We start from the raw sequence: 9727 nt of genomic DNA, 5'->3' as shown, positions 1-9727 counted from the left end.
TAAGATTAATCCCTGGTGTTTTTGATCTATTTTTACAGGTGTCCAGTCGGATGTGGTGTTGACCCAGCCAGAGGCAGAGACCGGGCGTCCCGGAGGTTCCCTGAAACTGACCTGTAAAGCCAGCGGTTTCAGTTTTAGCAGCTACAGCATGGGTTGGATCCGGCAGGTTCCCGGACAGGGCCTGGAGTGGCTGGCTAGCCGTGCTTATGACGGCAACAGCTACTACGCGCCGTCAATTCAGGGTCGATTGACTGTGTCCGCAGACACTTCAAACAACATCTTGTCTTTGGACATGAGGAGCCTAAAGATTGAAGACACGGCCATTTATTACTGTGCCAGAGACCACAGCGAGAGGATCCAGGGCTGCACCCGAACAAGAACAGCCCGAGCGGGATATCAGCATCTTCCATCATAACCTGAAGGTCAGTATCTGTTGAACCAAACTGTAATCGTGTTTAAAAAAAAACGCAGAAAGCATTTAACAGTAAAACTTCCCAAACTCACCGATATAACTGGTGAGCTTTTCACTGACTTTATATTCATTGTAGTTTCAGCAAGTACCACACACGATATATTACTCTTTTTAATATTTCTGATACATTGTGTTATATAAACAGTTGCCTACATTTTACATTAGAGCAAAACTAATGATACATTTAAAGTGAATATTGAACAGCAGTACTGAACAGAGTGAGTGCAGTTTTTGTATGGGTGTGTGTCACTGTGAGATACTATGGCAGTCACAGTGCTGAGAACAGCGCCATACTCATACAAAAACCTCAGAAAAGGACGTTGCTTAAACTTATGACCAATGCCATTGCCGAATGCCAAAGTGAATGAGGATTCAACAAAATAATACTTAGAAACAACATTGTTTCTTTTTAAGATGTAAAATGCTTCAATTTTATTGTTATTGATTTACATGCTGAATGTGCACAGAGAGTGTAAAAGTTTCTAACCCCCATTATCAATATCATGACCAGTAAAAATTGAAATATCTCACTGACTCACCCTTAACGAGCTGGAAACAGGCTTTTGAAATAGCAGTGAAATTAACTGTCTGTATTTTACAGTTAACAGTCCGCCTCAGTATTTGTCATGCTGTGTCTCACTGTGATTACTGGAATGACACAGCAGTTACTGTCAATACAAAAACCCCTCAGCACTGATTGACTGAAACTGGATCAGTGTCACTTTTAAATCCTAACTGTAATCACAGTACAGTATTATTTATGTCCAGCACTGACCACATGGCAAGAATAAACATGGAAAATCTTGATAATTACTCAATTATCGATGTGTGTTTTCAACAACATGTTCACGTATAACTCTGTGAAATATGAAATATTAGGGCCGTTTATGAATGTCAACTGATATCCAGAAATACAATTATAATTTAATGAACATTAATTGATTTTGCTTTTCATTGGGTTTGTGGATATTTAAAATAATGGTGATTTTGTGTCTATTTTGTACAGGGACGGTTATTGTATGACACAGCCTACGGAATGTGACACTGTGACTACTTCGCTTACTGGGGACAAGGGACCATGGTGACGGTGACTTCAGGTAAGAACCATCCACTTATTGAGTAATTGGTTTACATGTGTCTTTGTTTTATATTTTTATCTGTACTAATAATCCATGTGGTAACATAAATGTGAGTTTGGTGGATTCTCGGTTCAGAATTGTTACAATGTTTCCTGTGATTCTGCTGCAAAGGGGTTTTAGAATTCCGCTCTTCCTGGACAATAGATGCTGCTGAGGGATTCAATCCCAAATTGTTGGGATTTTGTGTTTATCTGTTGAGGTTACTGTGTGGTTGGGTTACTTTAAAATCCGAATGTCTGTTAAACAATTCAGCGTTTCTGCAGCGTTTAATCTCGGCGACATCTAGTGGCAGTGGGTCGAACCATCTACTGCACAAGTGTTTGAAATTTAAACCAAAAATTTAAAAAAACCTAAAATTTCTATATTTATCCAGTGAAAATGTTCCACTCACTCACAATGCTGCTGCTGTGCAATATTTTCTGCTTATTCTAAACATTAATTAGTTTGGTGATGGGCGAATTGGCTGGAATTTATATTAAACATTTCTGTAAATGTTATATTTGATTCTGTTGAAAGTGTTTGTCGAATTGTGTTGCTTCTGCATGATGCGGGGTTCAGTCTGTCAGTGATGCGTTTTTTTTCTCTGGTGAGGAGATTATGTATCTGGGTGACACTAAACACGTAAAATTTGTGAATTAATTTGGTGTTTCTGCATTGTTTGAACTCAGTGACACTGAGCTCATACATACTTTGTGATTGAATATTAACATTCTGCAGGTTCGCAACTGCTTGATGCATGACTGCAGACAGAAATAAAGCAGGCTTTATTGTGTTTGTATGTTTAAAATCTTTAGTGATAACGGCTTACGCTGCTCGTTCAGAACATAGTTTGTCACTGCATTCACAATTTGGGGTACCTGCAACGTTTAATCTCGGTGGCATTTGATGGCTGGAACTTTTACCATCCAAATGTTTAAGTATGTTTGAAATATGACCCAATGTGAATAAGATGTGATAAAGTTTCAATACTAATTTGTTGGACATATTCCACCTCGTCGCAATGTTATTGCTCGTATTCCAGATTTCTGTTTAGCATAATAATTGGTTAAGAGCTTTTTTTGCTGGATTCGACATTGAGATTTCTTTTTGCAATGTTACATTTGATTCTGTTGAATGGATAATTGAGCTGTTTTTCTGTGAAACGGATTCATTCCCTCATTGATGTGTTTTGTTGTGTTTCTGCTGAGGAGATTCTGTGGTGCAGTCACTGTGAATGTTTAAAATTTGCGCTGTGATTTGGCTTTGTGGCAGTATTTCTGTGTTGTTTAAATAGTGTATAACGGTGCCGTTGAGAGTTTAGATGTTTTCTGGTTGAACACAAACAATCTTTGAGTTTGAAAATCCTTGTAGGGAGAAAACAAGCAGGTTTTGGAAAAAAAACTAAAAGATATCACAGCATTTTTATAAATTTTAAATAACGCTTACAAATTCAAGTAAGTCATGACTTACAACGCTCATTCGGACACTTAGTCTTTGTTGCAATCACAAGCTTCTCATTTACAAGTTTAATAGTAAAATCAATATAAATCAAAGAATTATTAATCAGTAATATAACTCCATATTCACCACAGATTATTTTATATTAATAATTTAGCAATAATCCCCTTTAATAGTTTTGCCGTGTTTTTCACACAAATAACATGACCAGAACATTTTCCAGACTGGAAATATTTTGTGACAATTCCAGAAGCTATTTCAATGATAACCTGCTGTTTTCACAGCCGTGCTCAGTTGAACAAGATACTTTGCATTCATCGGTATATCCCAGATTAAGTTCGCTTTTACTGGAATACGAGTTTTGCAGAATAATTTCCTTTTTGGAAATTGTTGTATCCAATTAATTTTTTTTCTATGCAATTGCAACCAGATTATTCGTTCTAAGTATTTTTTTAAATTAGGTACCGAGATAATTAGTTACTTATCTCATCTCAAAATTTGTGAAATTGTTTGGTGTTCCTCAATTGTTTTTACATTGTTTCAGCTCAGTGCTACTGAGCAGTTCTGGCTAAATGAAAATAAACTTGCTTTTGAATATTCTTGTAGGGATAAAGCAGAAACATATATGTTAGGGCATTTTATTCATGTTAACTAATGGTTACATATTAAAATAAAACATGAATTACAATTCACTGTATCTCTGTTAGGGACATTACACTGCCCTGAATCTGTTATATTCGAAGTTCTCATTTTCAGAAAAATAATTGCCCAGTTTTTGGGATTTGAGACAGTCAGGGAGAGATAGTTAAAAGGCAAAAGGAGTTTTAAAATGAACATCAGGTTAATTTAAAATGTTTATTCATTTTTTTTCACTGTTGTAATTTAAGAACATAAAAACATAAGAAATAGGAGCAGGAGTAGGCCATCTGGCCCTTCGAGCCTGCCCCGCCATTCAATAAGATCATGGCTGATCTGTCGTGGCTCAGTTCCACTTTCCCGCCCTCTCCCCATAACCCTTAATCCCCTCTCTTATCAAAAACCCATCAACCCGCTTCTTAAAAATATTTAGCGAGGCAGCCTCCACCACTTCAACGGGCAGAGAATTCCAGAGATTCACCACCCTTTGAGTGAAGAAGTTCCTCCTCAACTCCGTTCTGAACCGCCCCCCCTTTATCTTGAGGCTGTGCCCCCTAGTCCTACTGTCTTTTTTGAGCGGGAAGAGTCTTTCCACCTCTATCCTATCCATCCCATTCATCATCTTATACGTCTCAATGAGATCTCCCCTCATTCTTCTAAACTCTAACGAGTACAAGCCCAGTTTATTCAGCCTCTCCTCATAGCTCAACCCCCTCAACTCCGGTATCAGCCTAGTAAACCTCCTCTGCACTCCCTCCAGGGCCAAAATATCCTTGCGCAGGTGCGGCGCCCAAAACTGCACACAGTACTCCAGCTGCGGCCTCACCAATGCCCTATACAGCTGCAGCAAGACCTCCCTACTTTTATATTCAATCCCCCTCGCTATGAAGGCCAGCATCCCATTCGCCTTCCTGACCACCTGCTGCACTTGCAGGCTGGGTTTTTGCGACTCATGCACAAGGACCCCGAGGTCCCTCTGCACCGTCGCCTGCTGCAGTTTTTCGCCACGTAAGTAATAGTCCTTCCTTTGACCTTTGATCAATTTGACCTTTGATCAATTAGAATCCAACAGTTTATAAAAATTTGACAGACTGAACACAGTTTTCTGACAGATAGAATTCGCTGACACTCAAAACAAAATTGTTCAACTGATTGTGTTTGAATTGTAGTAAAGTGTGAACAGAAACTGACTACAGATTGACAATTAAATGCTTGAAATTCAAAAAGATTACTTTATATAAAAATAATATGATATTATAAATATTATAAAAATAATATTAGCTCAGCACTTAATAACATCATGTCTCTCATTAATGTTAAACGCAGAATAGAATTCTCGGAAGAATAAATGACAGAATGGAAGAATTCATACTAACTGAAGCTTATATTTAATTCTTATTAAATATTATAATGAAGAAAAGGTTGGGACTTATATTCTGCATCGTGTTTTTAGCGTCACAGAGGATTTGAATCAATTGTCGTCTCTGTGTTTGCACTGTTTAATTCAGATCTTCTTTAATTAAACAATGTGTTCAGTAATGAAGTTATATGGGTGGTCTAAATTATTAAATCTCGGAAGCAGTATTATTGATTTCAAACGGCCAGGCCGTTACAGTCTATACAAACACAGAAATCTGCATTTTGAACACGATTGTTGGTTATAGTAAGACATTTGTAGTAAAAGTGAAAAAGTAAAATATTACAATGTGATTAGATTTAAGTAAATGAATGACAGGTGTTTGAATGTTTCCATTCAGTAATTTGAAATTATAGTTTAACATTGAGATTTAATTGTAACCTAATTATTTAACAATGTTGGGGGCAGAAGCACGTTTTGAATGATTGAAAACTCATTTTATTACAGAGAACAAATCAGCTGGCAGGAGAACTAACTGACAATTAACAATAATTTAAAATGTAATATTAACGCTGATTAATTCAAAACAAAAGACTTTGAATATTGCACTAGCGTGCAAAATATTATCAGTTTTAGAGAATATTTAATTGTATCAAAATGAATTTAAAAACAAAACATTTCTTTACTCAGCAGTGCTCGGGTCGAGAAAGTGTTTTGCCTTGATTATTTTGTTGATTACATTTAATTAAGAAATTAGATCCAATCAGGTAACGATTTTCAATGTAATTTTTTCTGGTTTGTTTAATTCTTACAGTGTCACTGCATCTCTGTTGGGGAAAATTGAACTGTTACTGTGTCGCTATATCTCTGTTAGGGACATTGAACTGTTACTGTGTCATGCATCTCTGTTAGGGACATTGAACTGTTACTGTGTCACTGTACCTCTGTTAGGGACATTGAACTGTTACTGTGTCACTGTATCTCTGTTAGGGACATTGAACTGTCCTGAATCTGTTATTTTTGCTCATTTTCAGCGAAATTACATTTTTACACAGTTTTCGAGAAGTGAGACAGGCAAAGAGAAATAATTAAAAGTCGAGAGGAGTTCTGAAATGAATATCAGTTTAATTTAAAATAGGTTATTGATGTTTCTGTTGTAAGTTGACTATTCATCAATGAGAATCCAACAGTTTGAAATCGACAGATTGAACAGATCTTTCTGCTGGGAACTCGGCTGTTGAACTGTTTGTGTCTGTTCTGTTTCTGGGCGGGTGGTCACTGTGTTGGGACCAGGAATCTCCCTGACTGGTTATAAATCTTCAGGTTCCTTCTCCTGTACTGCAGGAAGTGAAATTTGATTTATTTCTTCAATGCACTTGTATCTGTGAGAAATGTGACTGTTTGACTCGGCGCCTCATAAATTAAATCCCTAAAGCATATTGTGTCCATCAGAGAAGCAGAAACATCAGGCTGTAAAGGGAGAATTGGGTGATTTTTAAGCAGTGATGTACCGGCCTTGGGAATGTTCGATGAACAAATACAAAGTGAGATTTACTATATTGTGCTCCGTACTACAGCAGCCCCTCAACTGTTTAGTTTGACAGTTGAAGGGTCAAATTCACTTGCATATTATTTTTAATCTTCTAAAGGCATTTTAGAGACATTTGCTCGGCCAGAATTTTTAATCTAATTGTTCCTTCACAAAGTCTTGATATGAAGCATCCTTGAACAACTGCAGTCCGTATGCTGCAGGCATCCACCCTGCTGTTAGGCAGGGAGTTCCAGGATTTTGACCCAGCGATTATGAATGAATTGAGATATTGTTTCAGGTCAGGATGGTGTGTGTTTTGGAGGGAAGCTTACAGGTTATAGCGTTTCAGATGTGGATGCTGCCCTTGTCCTGTTGGGATGGAAAGGCAGCGGGTTTGGACAGTGTAATCGATGGAGCCTTGGTGAGTTGCTGCAGTGCATGTTGTATATAATACACACAGTGCTGACACTGCTTGTTAGTGATGGAGAGAGTGAATAGGGTGAATGAGGGGCCGGGTAATCTTGTGGGTGGCTTTGCCCTGGATTGTGTCAGATTGCTTGAGGTTTTACAAGTTTCTCTCATTGAGGAAAGAAGAAATTATTTAATTGTGACTGACTCGTGAAAGATTTAAATGTTTTTCCCAACACTTGCCCCACAGTCCGTGTTGTACTCTCTTGTCACTCCCACTTACTGTGTGAGTGGGTGAGTATGTGTGGAGTGAGGGTGCTTTTCCAGACTGAATCAGTCAGATAGAGACCTACACACATCACACACTCTCTCACACATAAATACAGACGCTCGTATTCTCTCACACATACACAAACACACTTAATTTCTCTCTCATACGATATCTCACACACATTCTCTTTCTCTCACGGTCTACATACTCTGTCTCAAATATGAATACAGACATACTCTCGCTCTCTCAATCAGTCTCTCATCTCTCATACACAAAAACACTCACAGGCACACACCTCCACACACATTCTCTGTTACACACACACACACACACACACACACACACACACAAACACACACACACACACACACACACACACACACTTTGCTTCTGTCACCCACACACATTGCACACATCTTTCTCTCTCACACGCAATCCCATGCACATTTCCACACACTCATGAACAGTTTATTTTGCTTTCCAGTAGGCACACTGCCCCCTCTTGTAAACGCAGCCCACTGTCTCACACATGTGCAAACACAGTCTATCACACACAGGCACCTTCTCACACACATTCACCCTTTCTCTCTATCAAACACACACCAAACACCCTCTCACACACTTTCCATCTCACATACGTCAGAGAGACTGTCATTTACATCATAGAATAGAATCACAAGATCCTACAGTACAGAAGGAGGCCATTCAGCCCATCGAGTCTGCATCAACAGGAATCCCACCAAAGCCCTATCCCCATAACCACATGTGTTTACTCTACCTAGACCTCCTGAAACTAAGGGGCAATTTAGCACGGCCAGTCCCCCAAACCCAAACTTCTTTGGACTGTGGGAGGAAACAGGAGCATCCGAAGGAAACCCAAGCAGACACGGGGTGAACTTACTAACTCCATACACAATGTCTCATATCGGGAATTGAACTGTGAGGCAGCAGCGCTAATCACTGTGCCACCTCGGCCACCCCCTCCCCCTCCCCCACTAACATTTGAATGAGGGTGGGATCGAGGAGCCCGAGTAAAACTCATGTGAATAAGTTTCAGCGGGAAATTCTTCTCTGTTTGGACTCATATTTAGCACAAAGCAAGATGGTGATGGTTGTTGGAGGTCAAACATCTAAGTTGAGAAATCACTGCAGGAGTTTGGCAGGGGACTGTTCTGGGACCAACAATCTTCTATTGCTTCATCAATGACACATTCCATCCAACATGAGGTCAGAAGTAGGGATTTCCATGTGTTACACCGGACACAAAGACACAATAAATAAGAAGGGATCTGGCTGAGACTAAGTCGGCCTGGCTCCCCAGTACTGGTGTAAACTTGGTGTTTGATTCCTGTGTGACCCTAGTTTTGCTGGAAGCTTCCCTTCCAGCTCCCTCAGTCTGTCTATTTGTTCACTGATCCGTGTTTCTGAAAGAAAGGCCCCGACATTAAAGCAGCTGCCCGGTGATCTACACTGATTCCTGACTTTACACAGCCCTGTTACTGAAAGCTGATCAATGGAGAGAATCGGGAAAAGATCGATGGAGAGGGAGAGGAGGAGGTGGCTCACTGACTCTCTCACCCTCACCCACACTGACTCACTCACCCTCAATCTCTCATCCTCACTCAAACAACTTCACTCACTCACCCTCACTTACCCACCTTCCCTCACTGACACACTCTCACTCACTCACTCACCCTCAATCTCTCATCCTCACTCAAATAACTTCACTCACTCACCCTCACTTACCCACCTTCCCTCACTGACACACTCTCACTCACTCACCCTCACTCACTCACCTTCACTCACTCACCCTCATTCATTCACCCTCACTCACTCAACCACAATCACTCACCCTCACTCACTCATTCTCATTCACGCTTACTCACTCACCCTTGCTCACTCATCCACCCTCACGTACTCGTCCTCACGCACTCGCCCTCACGCACTCGCCCTCACGCACTCGCCCGCACGCACTCAAACTCATGCACTCAACCTCATGCACACAACCTCATGCACACAACCTCATGCACTCAACCTCAAGCACTCAAACTCATGCACTCAAACTCAGAAACTCACTGATCCTTATTCACCCTGAGTCACTCACCCTCACACACTCACTCACTCATACTCACTCACTCATATTCCCTCACTCACTCTCATCCATCGCCACTCACACACACAAGCACTCACACATCCTCATTCAACCTCACTCGTTCACTCAAACACACGCCCTGACTCACTCATCCTCACACCCTCACACACTCACTCACTCACAATCACTCACTCATATTCGCTCACTCACTCTCATCCATCCTCACTCACCCACAAGCACTCATTCATCCTCACTCGTTCAACCTCAATCACACACCCTGCCTCTCTCATTCTCACACCCTCACTGACTCACTCACATTCACTCACTCTCACACACTCACTCACGCACCCACATTCACTCACCCTCACGCACTCACCCTCACGC

Source organism: Carcharhinus amblyrhynchos, unplaced genomic scaffold, assembly GCF_965287045.1.
Source record: "Carcharhinus amblyrhynchos unplaced genomic scaffold, sCarAmb.v2.hapA scaffold_38, whole genome shotgun sequence".
NCBI classification, from domain to species: Eukaryota; Metazoa; Chordata; class Chondrichthyes; order Carcharhiniformes; family Carcharhinidae; genus Carcharhinus; species Carcharhinus amblyrhynchos.
This window is presented reverse-complemented; position numbering follows the sequence as displayed.